The following is a 16,492-nucleotide window of genomic DNA, read 5'->3' as shown; positions in this document are numbered from 1 at the left end:
ACCTGGTATTTGAGTTCTATACTTTTTATATCGTGCGCAAATCGTATTTTCAATGTTAGTTGAAAATTCAATAGCATTACTTGTAGGTTGACATTAAAATTGCACTATAGGTGCCTTTCAAATATTACATTGCGCTATTTTTGGCCATTTTGGACCCCCGCCCCCCTTCATGACCAGGTAGCTTTTTACCTCCTATCGATGCGATGTGATCTTTCGCCTACCCCCCCCCCCCTCCCTTTCTCCTACGCACAATTGATAATTTGTTAACAATATGAGGGATAATGTTAATGGTCCAATGAAAAAAAAAAAAAAAAAAAAAATACGCTTATAAAAGACCGTGACGTGTCACTATGAGTGTACCCACATTCCTCTGTCGCAGGTCGTCACGCTAAAGATAACCCCGTCCTCCCCCTACCCCCCTGAGAGCGTGACGTAATATTTGAATGCCCCGTATAAAAGATACGTATCGCTATAAAACAAAACCGAACCCGAACACCTTGATTTTTGAGTTTAATTAGGTACTTTTTAGACTTAAGAATTCATCACTCATTATATATACATCAGTGGGTACATTTTTGTCAGTGTGCTTGTGTATTTAAAAAAAAAAAAACAACGGATCTCGGATGACGAAGGGAATTCACGTTTCTCTAACTAGCCACTTTCAAGGTGGGGCATTCATCAGTGTATAGTCCTTCGCTACTGTCAGTCATCATTTGCATTACACGCATGATGTCAATTATTTCATGCATGCCATGGAGAGTGATATTATCAGATACATCTGCCAATAATGATCACAAGGTCGGCTGGTGCCGGGGTTTAAGATATTTTTATCCTCGAAAGTAATTATATGCATTGCTCTCTACAACTCGACGAGTAATTGGTCCTTGTGTTGATCGTGACTTGCAACTTTGAAATAATTGGTACAAGTAATCAGGGTTCTACACGTAATTTACTGAGGCTCACTGGATTTACCTATACAGACGGATACTTACGCTATATTCGTCGAGCATGTAACATGTAATATGTATTAAGTAACAATTATCGTGTGCTCCTTCCTCAATTCTACAAGTGGGAGGCTTTCCAGCTGGATTAAAGCGATCGGAACAGTGAAACAAAAGTGAGTGTGTGCGTGTAAACAGCAGAGAAGACAAGATGTTGGACTAAGAGTTTAAACGAAGCAAAACGGAAATGACGAGAAAACGTAAGTGGAGGAAATGACGGACTCCCTACTCAAGACCGATTTGGCAAAAAAACGAACATGGAAAATAGAGGCCAGTGAAGTAGATCATCTCGCATCATTGAATGTGGCATTAATTCTAAAAGATCAGTACGAAGACGACAAATTTGAGGATAACAGTAGTGAAAACTATGATTACAATGAAAAGAACACAATTGTTACTGTTTTCAGAGATTTCAAATAAAATCGACATCAGTTTTATTCAGAACGAGCTACAACGAAGAAGGAAGAATCTGAACGAATTGTATTACAATCACTGTTTTAAATAGTAGAAATAGTATCGCGAGTAAGTGTGGAAACCACGGCAACTACTCAGTACATTATTAATGGTATAGACGATCAAGGGCATCGCAGGCCCATTTTGCATGACGGTACGAGTATTCACGAAGTTGAAGCCACATTCAATGTTTGCAAAGAATTGTTAAGTACGACTAAGGCAAGCACAAAATCAACTGAAAATCCGAAAAACTGTCTGTGTGTACAGAAAACCAAATTTTTCAATTTGCTACTGTGATTATACTAGTCACACAAGTGTGGCATTCCCGTCGAAATATCTTATAGCTTCGAAATTTCCTCATCTTGCAAAAGATGATAAAACTGAAACGTACAATGATGATCTGGAAAATCCCGTAGAGATTATGTTGTTAGCGGTGTAAAATAAGAATGACCAAAAATAATTATTTTTAGCTTACGAGTAGTCATCGCTACTTGATAATGCCGTTCACTGTCACTTCTCAGAGACCGACGCTGCCTAAATGAAAAGTTCACTGTCGGTCATCAAGGACATGTTAACCAATTTGCATCGTTTTCGCAATCATTTCTGAGATGAGTGCCGACGTGTTTGAACGGCACCTGGATAAAAACGCCGCTGCGAGCAGTCGAGAACCGGTCGGTGTAGGATTTTAAATTACCGCAGTCGGGCATTTTGATATACACTGTAAATGACTGTGAATCGTTGCAGATCATATCGAACAAACCAATGCTGTGAATCTGAAAATCTCACAACCTTAAGTGTAACTTTCTGCAAAACCAAATCGATAATCTCGACCAAATGATAAATGCCTTGGAGATTACCATAGGGAAAACTTTGAATAAATTTTATGATAATCTTAAAACAGGTGTAGATCTATCGATTCACCAGACAGAAATCATTTCCAAGTTTGATACAAAACTAAGAGAATTGGAAAATACGCGGAAGCAAGCTAAGCTGGTAACGAAACTGCATAAGCCGGCACGACAAAATTGATTATAAATGTCGTTGTATAGTAACAGGCCGATCTTGTTTATATGACGTCATACGCAGTACAAAACAAAGACCGCAAATGCATGCTCACAGTCATAGACATCTATTCAAAGGATGTGTGGCGTGTACCGATAAAGAGCAAGACGGGGGACGACGTTACGGCTGCGATAGAATCTGTGCTTGCAAGGAAGACCAGCTGAGTCGAAAATTTGGAAAGACATAATACAAAAGAAGAACCTCAGTTTTTAAATACAAATCAGTAGTTGCAGTAGTATCATCTTCATTCGATGCCAAACGGTACATTCATGGCAGTAGTCATCGTTGGATGTAGTTTTATCGTTCAATTTTGATTGGAACTCATCTTTGATGGGTAACTATTTTTCATCAAGCTGCTTCCAACTATCTACGTATTCGTACGAAACGACACCCTTTCTTTTGAACATCTAAAATTGCTCCAATTCTTTGCAAAGAGTGCGTGTCATCAACTTTTCAGCATCTTTTAGACAAGATGCCAATTATTCAAGATTGCTTGACATGAAGCGAAATTAGTCAATAAATCTAAAACTCATTTTCGTTCCTTCAACGCATTTCGTAAAGGATATAACACAGTTCTCTGTGTTTATATGTAAAGGCTTGAGCGTACTTTAAAAATATGTAGCCAATACTTTAACAAGGAAATAAGAAGTTTAGGCTGCAACCTTGATGTGCAGCACCACGGTACTTTTCCAAGAAATGTCAGTGATCGCGATCTTTTATATTCTCAAAAGTGAAAGGTTGATCACAGATACATATGACAGGTATTTTCAAACTTGAAGCTATCGCATTGTTCAGGAATCACAGATTCCATCGGCTCCACAGCTTGGGAATACACTTCTAACGATAATGATAATTTTTTCAGATTGTTCATAGACGAATCAATACATTCCAGTTCCAATTGAGTTTAAATTTTGAAAGTGAATCTTTAATCGTACGATGCAAGTAATATGCAATACTATATGGTATATGATTTTGATAAATTGTTTCGTTCCCTGCAACATCGCATGCAGGCTGCAACAGGCATTTAAGATCGGTATGGATATAGAATGGAACGCATGTTTTGTATTCAAGGTTTTGTAATTACAGAATTTTTATCCTCGTTATTTGAAAAGACTACTTCAGTCTTATACTAATTGATGTATTCAGATCGGTGATTTTGCGGACATTTTTCTGATCAGAAATCCTTCCAACATCCATTACCATATTGAGTCTGACGGGTATACCTCGAAATGTAAATACAGCAACCGTGACAATTTGCGAATTAATGTAAAGTGAAAGGCTTCGTCGTTCCGCAATTGATTGCCATCAACCTCTATCTCAATTTCTTCCTCCAATCTAAGGAGATGAATCACAGTGTGTTCAAATTTTCATTTGCTCAAGTAAATCGGTACCATTTTACTTTTTTCTCTGCCGTCTTAATCGATACCATAAACATTGATTAAAAGCCAGTCGGGTTATTTAAATTTTGAAATGCTGTATAGAGACATGAAAAAGTCGAAATGTTGGAATGTGGGTACGAGCTTGTTACTCTGGCGTTTGTTGTTAGTCTGGTACAGAGCTACGGTGACCGATAATAGGCAGCAATAGGGTTCGTTGTTTCGGATGTTTATCACAGCCTTTTCATTACTAATACACTTTGGTAATGAGGTTTAATTTCACCAACATCACACTGCGCCATTCAAAGTCTTACAACTCTGAAAAACAAGAAAGCTTTTCACTGTACGCAAGAAAGGTCATACGCATAAGAAATGCTTTCACACAGTCTGATCCATATGGATTACATACGTGATTTATCAACATTAATCAAACTTTATTTTGGACCCCGTACAAATCGAAACCATAAGAAACACTGGTATGATGTTTGTAAAGTAAATGATGAGATAAGCTGTTAGTGGTGGATCCTTTGAGATTAAGATGTTTCTAACATAGACGGAGAGAAAAAATTCGTTAAATCAACCAAATGGATTCAGTTGGATGAAAAATTGTCGCTTCAATCCTTATTTTGTTAAAATTAATAAACTGTTGTTATTACATTAAATTTTCTCAGGTCAAATGAACCGAACGAGTTATTTGATCTATGCGAAAATTTGATAGGTCCAAACAATACTTAGTTGTGTCAACTCAATGATCCGGGTGAAGACGGGGGTACCAGCGGTTGAATACGTGCAATTGCTTGAACCAAATATTTTTTTGCTGTCAAAGATTCAATATTCAGGAATCAAATTTGATCCTCTTGATTCAATCCCTAAATGTGATTTTGCAAACAAACTGTTTTCGTCAAATTAGGTGATTTTTGTTCTTTCCGTTCAATTTTATAAATTTTCAAATACTTATGGTTGAATGAAGTAAATGTACCTTTTGTCAGGAACTTTTGATGCTTCAAAGAAACAAATTAAGTTATTTAGCCTGAACAAATCTATATTTTGTAAGTAATACTTATTTCGATGATGCAAGTCAGTGAATATAATTCAACTAACTGTAAGTACTTTTGCTGATTCAAATGTATGTATCAGTCGAAACAACAACAAAATTGTTTCCATATAAATAGTTCATTGAATCTATTTACAATCGCGTATATGCTAATAAGTTTAGCTACTTTTGAATATTTTGTTGGTCGAATTAAAGCCACAAAAATCCAACGTGTAAAGCAGCTGAGAAAATATAAACGTAACGAAATTCAATTTTTCAGTGTGTGCTGGACCAATGACATAAACGAAACATTTATATAGAATAAATATTTTGTTGATTGGGAGCATTTCATTCGTTAACTGAGCTATTTCATCGGCTTGTTTATCGCTTTAAGATTGTTGAAATAGTTATTTAATTCTTGCATTTTTCTACAAGATCTCTTCATGTCATCTGGCGACAGCTCTGTGCCTGATATAAGTATATCTCGTCCTCTAATTGAGCAAAAGTTAACCCGAAGTCTGTGCGACAGTTTGGCGTAGTGGTGGTGCGGGTAAAGAATCAGAAAAACCAAAAATCAGAATGGTCGGAATTCCGGACATAAATATATCGAAAATTAACAGTCACGAACAAAGTGATGAATCTTCATTAAGCCAGAAATAATGGAAAGAGAATATAAAAGTATCGAAATTTGAAGTTATAGAATTTAGAATACACAACTGGTGAAAATTCCGAAAGGCCATTAGCAGAATGAAGCAAATGCGATTGCTCGCAAACACAAATAAATAATTTTCATACAGTCGAATTCATAAATGCGAAGGGTCAAGAATCAGAACGTTTAGAACTCCGTGTAGTAATCTCATAGAAGGCTCAGAATATAGAAATGCAGTATATCAGAATCGTCATAATGAAGAATCGCAATATGTCAGAAGAGGTTAATCAGGCAGCAGAACGGAATTTGATGTAAGTATCCGTTACAAATATGCGAAAAGCTGAGCTAAATGATAGCCCAAAGATGTAGTTATTCAGCATGTTGATCGCAATGTGAACAGTTTATAAGTCAGCAAATAAGAACAGGCACATCGTTGGCAGAAGAAAAAAGCTGTTCCTATTAGCTGGCTTTGAAAAGTCTTTTGGTCATTTGTTCTGTACGGAAAATAATTCATTGGAAGGACAAACGCCTAAGTGGTCTACACTCAGAGAAAACTATCTGCTTGCAAAAAAAAATCGTTTTGTGGACGCATTTTGTAGAACATTTTACCGCGAGAACATAACATTTGTTGTGGTAAGATATATAAAAGTAGTATGTAGAAGGTACTTTATTTTACCGGGAACTTTATTTGACAATGGTTTTCTGGCTGAGCCAGTCCTCTTCAAAAATGTTTACTTCAAGTATGACAGTTGAATACAATAATTTTTGAATAATGTTTCGCTGAACTATTTCATAATTATGTTCATAAGGCTGTCTTTAAAAAAGACGCTCTTTCTGCACGAGGTCTAGTGTTCCAATGCCTTCCTCTTGCACGTCGTTATCTGGTCGGATGATGACGTGAACCACTCGACATTTGAGCTCTTGTACTCGACTTTGCTTATGTTTCGGCGATAAGAGACCTCCCAAATTCTCCCGGAACTCTCCCGTATGGAACGACGAAAGGATTCCTTCGTCATATGCTTATAAATACGAAGGCTCGATTTTAACTTATTGTTAGTCAATCTAATGAAATAATACTTTTTTATGGTACTATCAAGATCTTGAATAACCTCTGGGAGATTCCACTCAATCGCTTCATACAGTTCACTAAATCTATCGCTGGATGAAGATAAATCTTTACGAAGTCATGGGAGCTACTAATTGATCACAGCTATCAAATGATATGTTACAACGTGAGTTTACAAAATTTTTCGTTGAAGTGGCTAAATACTCTCTGTGACGCGTGAAAATTCCTTTCTCGTAAGAATTAAGACGAGCAGTTGTTAGAAGGGACTCCAGGCGTCTGTCTAATATAATCAGCAGAACTAATCCGTTCGTGGTATAATAGAATTGAATCAACCTATCATTTCACAATGGCAAATTTCTTTGCCATTTTTTGGTGTGACACGCGTTTCACGTAGCATCAATTTTTTCTGTTACAACAATAGAACGATCATTTTTCAATGTTTACAAACTAATTCGACTGTATAGATCTGATTTCGCAGTCGCAACGGAATTTATGGAATTGTGGAGTCAAACCTTTTCTCAACCATTACTGGAACATTTTGTTTGCTGCGGATTATAAAATCAACTGAACTTTCTTGTTGTGTGAAAATAATCGTTGGTCGGATGTATAGTAAACCTGAAATTTCGTTGCCAGAACCAGATTTTGGTCATTATGAGCAAACATCTCTGTACGTGTAATACCGGCATTCCAAACTCTGCAATGACCGCGAGCCAGAAGTCCAGTTACAAACAGTTACATAACATTAATACATTATATAAAATAGTTTTCTATGCTATCTAGTAAAGAATCTAGCTTAAAACGAAATATTTTTGGGAAAAAAAAATCGCAAAAATTTTTCTACAACACGAAATTGAAGCTTAGGCTTCCCCCTTTATGATTTTACTCGGAGAAATGTATAAAAAAGATTTTTACTGCAAACGGGGTACACTCACAAAAGAACAAAAAAACTACAAAGAATGGTCGTTTCCGATACTGGGTGCTAAGTGTCAAAAAAATCGTAAAAATTTTTTTGAAAAGCCAAAATGTAGGTAAATCCCCCCTCTTTGAAATGCCGTTAGTCAAATTGGCTTAGGCCAACTACCGGCGAAATGGCATCAAAAACCGTTCCGGTACTTTTTCCAACTCTTGTCCGGAAACTTTCCGCCGGTAGTGTATATATATATATATATATATATATATATATATATATATATATATATATATATATATATATATATAAATATATAAATATATTTATTTACCTCATAAATTGATTATAATTATATTGATCGATTCATAATATATATATTCCTCTTTCAAAGTGGTAATAATTTCGTAATGGATATATATTAGGGTGTTTCAGAACAATATAGCAATAATCTCTGCATTAGAAATAGTGAACATCTTGATAGACTATTTTGCAGTAGATACAAGAGATAAGTTAGCAGGAAATTATTATTACAGATGCATTTGGTTGCGGTTCTTTTTAAAAAAATACCAACTTAATAAGAAAAGTGTTCAGCGTTGGGAACGCCGAAAATCAAACTTTAAATGTATTGGACGTATGTACTCTGTGAGCCCTCACAATTAGAATTTTTTAATTCAAGATCAGTATTACTCTCAGTAAAAAATGCGAAGATTTTCATTGATTTAAGAGCCGTAGAAAAGGAACTACGTGTTAAACTTAACAATTTGCATGCCTGAGTTGAAGAAAGTATGTTTGGCATTGGTTGAACGCTGATATTTTTCTATAACCTTTTTTTTATAACCGGTTGCCGTTCATAGCGCGTCAGGCGCATCGGCTGTTCCGCATATACAGAAACTCACGGTATATATTCACACGCATGAGCTTCGTGAACTTCGCAATAAAACCAGTAATTGATGAAATATTGAATGATTGGACTGAGCTGAAACTAGAGACTCATTCTCAGAAAACCCACAATGATACTGTTTTAGACTAGCCACCAATTCTTTTGTTAAAAGTGTTGAGAGCATAACATGCTTTATAATTAAAGATGACTAGAGAAGCTGGCCAACACACATTCAAAAGGCACAATTTAAGGTTGTTCGGATATTAGAGGAATGTAAAGATAGAAAAGTTAGTTTATGATATCTTATTAATCACTAATAAATACATATAAAATGATTTTTTGAGAAAAATCTGACCTGTGGTCTTTGTGGAATTAATTATCAAAAATTGGATATTAAACATGTAGTCAATAGGGAATCTTGGGCAAAATGCACATTTTTAATACCATTTAACCACAATTGCTAACGATGAAAATTTAAAAAAAAACTGTAATTTATAATAATTAATTCTCGTAGATTACGCAAAAATGATTAAAAAAACGTATTTTAACGAGTCGTTTTGTAAATATTTCAACTTAAGTCAGTGTTTTCAAACCTGTGGGTCGTGACTTCAAGGGGGGTCGCCAATTCTTACTCGGGGAGTCGCGGTCGCAAGACAGATAAATGTAAAAGGCACAAACGAAGTTCTGCGAGGAATCCTTCGATTTTAAAAATCTTATGAAATCACTGACATAGTTTTATTATGGAACTGGGGGCTTGCCAGATTTTTTTACCAGTAAGGGGGTCGCAAATTCAAAAACATTTAGAAGCACTGATCTAAATGATAGAAAATTCACGAAAATATCAGTGAGCCATATTTGAAAATGAATGACATATCTGACTAGTGAAAACATAACAACGTTGGATATCATTTTTCTTTCTATCTTATAACTTTTTTTCTCTGCAAATCGTCCGTTGTGTCGTGATGAAGTTGTTTCATTACTCATTAATAAATAAATAATTGAATCAATCCGATTATAAGTGATCTTAGGTAACATCTAAATTTAAGTTATGAATTTACATGCATGTTCACATTTTTTATTTTAGTTAACGAAAAAAGAATAAAATAAAATACGCTGTCAATGAGAAAGAAAAGTCGTTGAATCAACTAAATGTGCGGTCACGAGCGGCGAAATGAATATTTACTTGTATCAATTCAAGACGCGTTGGTCTAACAAAATGTGTAGTTGGACATTTAAATGAACTGAACAATTTTTTAACAATATCAATGTGAAATACAATTTACAGGAACTTGCTCGAATTAGCTTACCTTTCAGATGAGTGCGGCGAGACTGATGCAAGAGACGTCGTTGTTCGGTAATCGGTTCGAAACGATGTTGGTCAATCACTGAGCCTTTGTGAAATTTTGAATTTGTATTGAAATTTATCACGAAAGTCATGTCCAAACGTTCGTAAAAGTAAGCTTGTAACTATTGACATCACTTAATATCACCCAGTTCTTTTGGAGTCAGGGCAAACTTGAATTAAATTGAAAAAATTATCAGAAAGAACGCCACGTCTTCTCACGAAACGCGGAGGATTAGTGAAGAACAGTAAATTTGTAATATAGGTGATAGCGAGTCTTTTACAATTGATACTGCGTCTATCGGATTAGTCAAAATGACTGGTCTTGAAAAAATCATACTAATAGAAAATGTTTATATCGATATGGAATGAACATTTTTTATTATTAGATATTTTTTTAACAACAGTCACTTCGGCCGGTTTTGGTAAAAATAACTATGTCTTAATTTCGGTATTTCTAGTGTTAACAGAATAAATCTAAGCGCTCGACTTTATTAGATCGGTAACAACTAAGATTTTTCAGCGCCAACTCGAATTGACGCCCACGCACCTCGAGACTTGACAGACGAAAGACGCGGCTTCTTGGGCCTGAGGACCCAAGAGCCTGTAATTGCATACTGGTTGTATTAATGCGCGCGGTAATTAGCCAATGAGGTGCGAGCGTGACCCCTTGGTGCCGATCCACAGGTCGAGCCCCACGCCAGAGCAGAACTTGAGAACTTGTGTAATCCGCGGTTCTCAATCTCGCCTATTGTACAGTTGAAATTTTAACAAAAGATATACTAATGTAACTTTCACACACGTACTCGTACTGCCGTATGATTATTCTATTTTAATTTGGAACTCTTAAGTGAAGCAGTTTTCTCTAATTATCGATCAGCATCCATCCTTACAGAAAGAGAGAATTTTAGGTTGGGCAACCCGTACTTTCAGCATTTCTCAGCTCAGTTCCTAGTACTGGCTAATCTGAACGTTTATGATACCTAATACTGCCGACTGTACGTGAAGTTTACCTTAGGTGGAGAAGGCGGTTGTTATAAGAACATGAGACTGAATTGTTTTATCGCGCAATAAGTGTCCCTTAAGCGGGTAGAGAAAAGTAAAGGCATTGCTGTTTTAAATAAAACAGAATTTTTGAAAATATACGCTCAGGCGTAACAGTAATCAGCAGCATGGGATATCAGCTTGTAGGAACTGTTAAGGGGAGCAAACCCTTTAGATGCGTGAAAAATAGGCATTTAAAAAAATTTTCTTCAAAGGTGATAAAATAATTCGATGATTTTTAAATTTTGACATTGATTTATTAAAAATTTCAAGTTTTGAAAAACATTTTTTTTTTATTCTTGTGCAAAACAAAATGCCGGCGTTATGGAGACTCTCGAACGCCTCTTTTTCGTGAAAGCGAAAACTGCTGCAGCTGCAGCTTTTTCTCTGTTGATCTGAAAAATAAGAAACAAATGTTATCCGGGAATTATCTACCTATAAAATTATAGAAAAGTATAAAGTTGAAAATTGAGGAAGCTCTTTAATCAAATGTTCGAATCTTCGACTATTTTCTCGACGAATTTAAAATTTTACCCCAAAAAAGTGCACCTCTGTGCACGCAGTTCTTAGTTATTTGGCACTTGCGCTTACACCGTCACTTGTACTCGGCCCGAAACTCTCCCCGCACTTATCGGTGAATTGATTTCCTTGAAATCGTTTTTTTTTTTTTTTTTTTTTTAGTACATCTTCGAGCTACATTTCCTTGGGTTCCCTTTGGATGGTCCGGAATTTTAGTTTTGAAAATTCAACCGTCCACGAAACACTTTCGAGCTAAACTATCTCTATTGCTCGGGCATCGTTAACCTTCGTTTCGCATACCTACAGTTTCATGCTGTAGAAATATATATATATATATAATGTCCTTCACAAAAAATGCAGTAGTATTTCGGTTTGAAATATTCTCGGAAATATCTTCCCGGCCAAACAGCCCGGTTCAATAGTTAAGAATGTATTGTGAAGGAAAGGTTGCTCCGCCTCGGTCCGAGTATCTAACTTGCTACCTCACCGTGTGCTGTCCCTGCGCTCTCGACTATGTGCGATAACTCCGTAAATATTTGAGTCTTAGTCATTGAAACTACAGAGACAAAATTTGAATAGAAATTTTTCCGGCTACGGTCATGAAATGCGAGAACAATCGGAAAACTATGCGGCAAGCGGACGTGTATATACTTCGGATGATCACACTAATATAATTCACAATGAGTTCTGGGAGGAAATTATTTTTACCTTGACAAACTGATTTAAACACTAACTTCTTACACGATTTATACACTACGCCGGCCGCAAAGTGATAGGTTTGTTGGTCCTCGTTTTGTTCGAATAAAGTCGATATTTTGCTATTATGATATTAACGATTTTTTTTTTTTTTTTATTGCACGGGAACTTGTCAACGTAAACACTGTGTTTGCTCTAATCTTTTTTCCAAATTTTTATTCCAATGGCATGGAGTTTTGGAGTTAAAGAAAGATTTATACCTTGTTTAATTTTGTAAATATCGTTGGAAATCAATTTTTGGAGGTCAGATAATATTGCGGTAAGCCGATCTCGAGCTGAGAATCATCTAGCATAATGGTGAAATATCATTTTTTAATCTTATCATACGGCTCTTCATACGTGTATAATGTATCACACTCAGGAAGAGAATGATGATAACCAAAGTTATACTAACCGTCATTTCACCGACATGTACTCATTCTGTAAAAAAATTCAGTATTCAATGTAATTGTCTCTCATTACAGTATCTTAAAACATAATGTCAAAATATCATAACAATGTAAACATGAGTATGCAATATCATTAATTGTAATGTTATATTTAGTTCTATCAATTATTCTCGTATTATATCTTCGTATAGCATACATTGCGATAATGGGGTTATCTGTATTATAATCATACGTATATAGGCAATTACACAGATTTTGGAGTCTTTCAATATGGTAATTTTTAAACCGGTTGAAACTTTATTACTCATTGTCAGAGCATGCATAAAAAGAGCAAATATGATTTTTCTTATCAATCAAAACATTTTTTATTGTAAATTAATGAATATTTTAATTTGTTTACAGGAAAAATAATTTGCCAGACGAGCAAGTTCAAGTGTTAGTAAAGAGACATTTCCAATTTTGAAAGTTTATTTTATGTAAGTATAACGTCAGGAAATTTATTCCTGGAATAAGTGACATTTCAATTTACACAACTACATTCCTTGGCATTATTGTTGCGTAAAACAAAACGTCTTTCAGATCAATTTCGTATTCGGCATTGCATATATATGTAGAATTGCGCTGACTGCGGTACTTTCATGTCAGTGATGCATAAGTTTTGATAATAGTTGAAGTGAGGGGCATATTATTCATTGTCAGTCTATATGAGGACTGACTATACATCTCCTTAATAATTGACATCTTCGGTTCCATTCAACGTGAAACGATAAACTACGGCTCATTATGAGACACAAAGAAGCGACATTCATAATAAAAATTTTACTTACTGAAACAGTAAGAAATTCGAATTATTATGAAGAATTCAAATACTCAAACATTTTTTCACTCACATTGAGATCTTTAAAATGTTTAAAAAGAACATGAATACAATCTTCATTCAAGTCTGTGGGATACCCACACATTTTTTCCGGATAATATCTTGATAGATTTGATTTTTGCTGTGTTTTCAATGATTGAGTAAGAGATACGCCTGTCAAGTTATATCTGCAGTTATATTGGTCATAGGGTGATAAATGGATGTATGCTAATTCAGAAGCAAAGATAAGTGATATCCGTGAAAATAGTGTAAGTTAGTGAAAGGTGAAGAATTTTAAATTGTTGTAACGAATTAAAATGTTTAAACGTTTTGAAATATTGTAAAAATTGAATTGAAACAATAAAACTCTTCAAACGTTTGAAGTGTTTATACCGATTTGGACTTTTTGCTTTTTCAATCACTTACGAATTCTCGATGATTAACGCAACCGGAAATATTAATTATGCTGCCCGGTCTGCTCTTACTTTCAAAGTAATTGAATACCGTTTCGTTTTTCAAACATAAGTACTTTGAACGAACGGAAGAACACGCGTCTTTTTTTCTTACGTATACCTTGCACAAAAAAGGTTTCGAAAGATTTAAAAATACGAGGTCAATTCCAGTCCGCTTTTAACGCGTGATTGTTTACGCAAGGTAAAAAATTTACATGATAATTCTGTGATTCCTATTCATCAGATCAAGTCAACTTTACGTAACTTTTTCATCCTCTCCTTTGAAACATTGGCACGTCTGACAATGTTTCTCGTATGCTTCTGATAAACTACTCGGACCAATATCGCTTACAACTGCATCTAATTATAGACTTGATATCAGAGAGAGAAAAGAAACGGAAACTAGTAATCTTGGGAACAGGAGTCGTGATACGAGCAGTGTTCGAAGACTCGTCATCTTTCGCACGGCCCTGGTGGATCAGGGCTCCCTTGAAAGATGTACTTGTCCGTTGAAATCCTTGTCAACAATTTCATGGCAACACCACATTTACGATTAAACGTCACTTATCCTCACGCCAACAATTTGGCGATACACACATCGATGTAAACTGGTCCGCTTGAAATGTAAGCAAGGTTTCAATATACACGATTGGCTAATTCCTTATTAGACATTCTGGGAAGCGTGGTAATAAATATAGAGCAGTAATAACCAGTGAGGCCGTTACGTTTACAATAAACTTCACCCACTACCAACGATGCGTCCGCGTCTTTCACATTCGCTTTCAAAGATAGCAACAACACACTTCTGGTATGCCGCTCCGGCACGAAGTCCCGCGTAACAGTGTGCGAAGCGGCATGTTAATATGTGCATAAATTTGGTTTGTGTTGGAAGAAAACCAGTGCGAGGTACACGTGGTCGGGACCAGTGACGGCAGTCTTGTGCTGGTGGCCATTGGGAAAAGAACGATTGGATGCTGCGTATATACATTCGAGAGTGATCTTCGATCAAGTGCACAGTGATTCCCAAGTGTTTCTTAATATCCTTCCACAGCCCAACGATATCGCGATGAACAGTATCGGGTATTTTTAAAAGTGTTATTGTGCCGACTAGCATCTCAACTGTCCTTTGTTCTAGACCGGAAAGCCACTTGCCCCAGAGGTGAGTTTTTGCTTTTTTATCTTTGTTGGGGTCAACTTTCTGCTCAAGTTTATACGATCGTACGTGTGATAGGATTTTTATCACTTCGTACTCGACTGGCTTGTTTGATTGCACTTGCATTGACTGTATTATAATGTGTCAAAGAATCTCCGGGCAGAAACTGCGGCATTCAACGATATTTGAAACATTTTTCGATAATCATTACAAGTCGACTATGATTTCGTCGAAATTGTGGTATCCTCGTTCGTCTTATCAGGTGGAAGTAAAAACTAATAGCTCGAAGTCAGTGTTATATTCATCAATGCTTGTCACTTTCTTTTTAACTGCAGATTCATGGAAACTGATGTATTGAACAAGACAGATAACTATAATTTACTCGTGAATTCTACATGGAAATTTTTCAGTAATTGACCGAAATAATGCGATGAAAATAAAAATACAGAATCATATACTTACGGTAGAATGCGAGATATTTTCCAAGCTCTTCGGAATTGATGTATGTAATAAAAATATTTGTTCCTGTCATTCCATTCGCATTAAATATGTCCTCGTGTGATTGATGCGACAAGTACCGACTTACAGCATTTTTTTTTTCTTTCTGAACTTTAAACAGGTTTGTCGATAAACATAAATGCTTGTGTAGTTTGTTGAAATTCAAGGTCGTAATTATTCACGCAGCTTTCGTCGCATTCGTTTATGAAAAAAAATATAAGACCAAGTTATGTTTTCGCATTCACTGAGGATCACGTGTAGTTCTTAACACTGCGAAGTCGATAGCAATTTTTATATTGCCGGGTAGGATAAAAAGAAAAAAAAATCAATATCACAATGCCGACGTTGTTTCCATTTATTTCCTTATTTCCAATCGATCGCAACAATTGTTTCTTATGATTGCAGCAGTCTAAATGTTGATGCGACTTTGACGATAACTTGACGCGTAAATATTCTTTTCTACGAGGCAACGACGCAAGGAATAGTACGTCCACTTCTATCACTCATTGTCAGCACAACTTGTGTGAAATTTTCGTTTCCCTGATGAATATTTGTTCGATAAATATACGCTGCAGATATCCGCGTTCGTGCTATGCATTGGACAATAATTGATAGTGAATTAACATTCGTGACGTAAAATGTAAATTTGCATGCTCGGATGCTGAACGAAAAGACAGTAAATAATACAGGCGTAATTATTGGTTATATATATATATATATATGTGTGTACATTGAACAGCTTGATGTCATACATTTTGGAAGATTGATAATTGCGGTAGCAAATGTTTGATTGTTAGGACAGAATTTAATCATACAAGCCTGTCTCATCTTAATAAAATTACATATTCTCGTTACTTTTCAACAGGTTTACGCTATAAACTTTTCAAGCCTCAAAATCTCGTCGATTGTGACAGCTGCAAAAGTTATATGCAATTGAATGTCACTGTTTTTAATATCATAGATTTACTTTAGCATTGGTGACGTCACGCAGCCCCCTTTCTCGATCTGCCGTATCCGCGTCAATTTTATTATTCCTAGGAAAAAAATTCATGA

General features: G+C 35.7%; 2 protein-coding genes and 1 long non-coding RNA gene across 6 annotated transcripts in view; 1 reads left to right on the top strand and 2 right to left on the bottom strand.

Annotated features, from left to right (window-relative positions):
• The window catches only part of LOC107228000 (glutathione S-transferase 1), a 148,519-nt gene extending 138,649 nt beyond the window's left edge, over positions 1–9,870 (bottom strand). The window contains exon 1 of the mRNA XM_046731077.1: positions 9,738–9,870. The gene's annotated coding sequence lies outside the window, so the exon portion shown is untranslated. The remainder of the gene's footprint in view (positions 1–9,737) is intronic.
• A 1,187-nt stretch (positions 9,871–11,057) lies between these two features.
• On the bottom strand, positions 11,058–14,399 carry LOC124294144. Of its 2 annotated transcripts, none has more exons than XR_006904032.1 (3): positions 14,004–14,399; positions 11,351–12,511; positions 11,058–11,211 (listed from the first exon to the last, which is right to left on the bottom strand). It is a non-coding gene; the product is annotated as an uncharacterized LOC124294144 (long non-coding RNA). The 2 variants fall into 2 exon arrangements; XR_006904033.1 differs by having other exon boundaries at positions 11,408–12,511.
• A 178-nt stretch (positions 14,400–14,577) lies between these two features.
• The window catches only part of LOC107218640, a 57,725-nt gene continuing 55,810 nt past the window's right edge, over positions 14,578–16,492 (top strand). The window contains exon 1 of one of the 3 annotated variants that reach the window (XR_006903989.1): positions 14,578–14,947. The gene's annotated coding sequence lies outside the window, so the exon portion shown is untranslated. The remainder of the gene's footprint in view (positions 14,948–16,492) is intronic. The other 2 variants (XM_015656572.2, XM_046738069.1) reach the window with 2 other exon arrangements.

This window comes from Neodiprion lecontei, chromosome 1, assembly GCF_021901455.1.
Source record: "Neodiprion lecontei isolate iyNeoLeco1 chromosome 1, iyNeoLeco1.1, whole genome shotgun sequence".
In the NCBI taxonomy this organism is placed as follows: domain Eukaryota; kingdom Metazoa; phylum Arthropoda; class Insecta; order Hymenoptera; family Diprionidae; genus Neodiprion; species Neodiprion lecontei.
The sequence above is the reverse complement of the archived record's forward strand: the minus strand, read 5'-3'. Positions and strand labels throughout refer to the sequence as shown.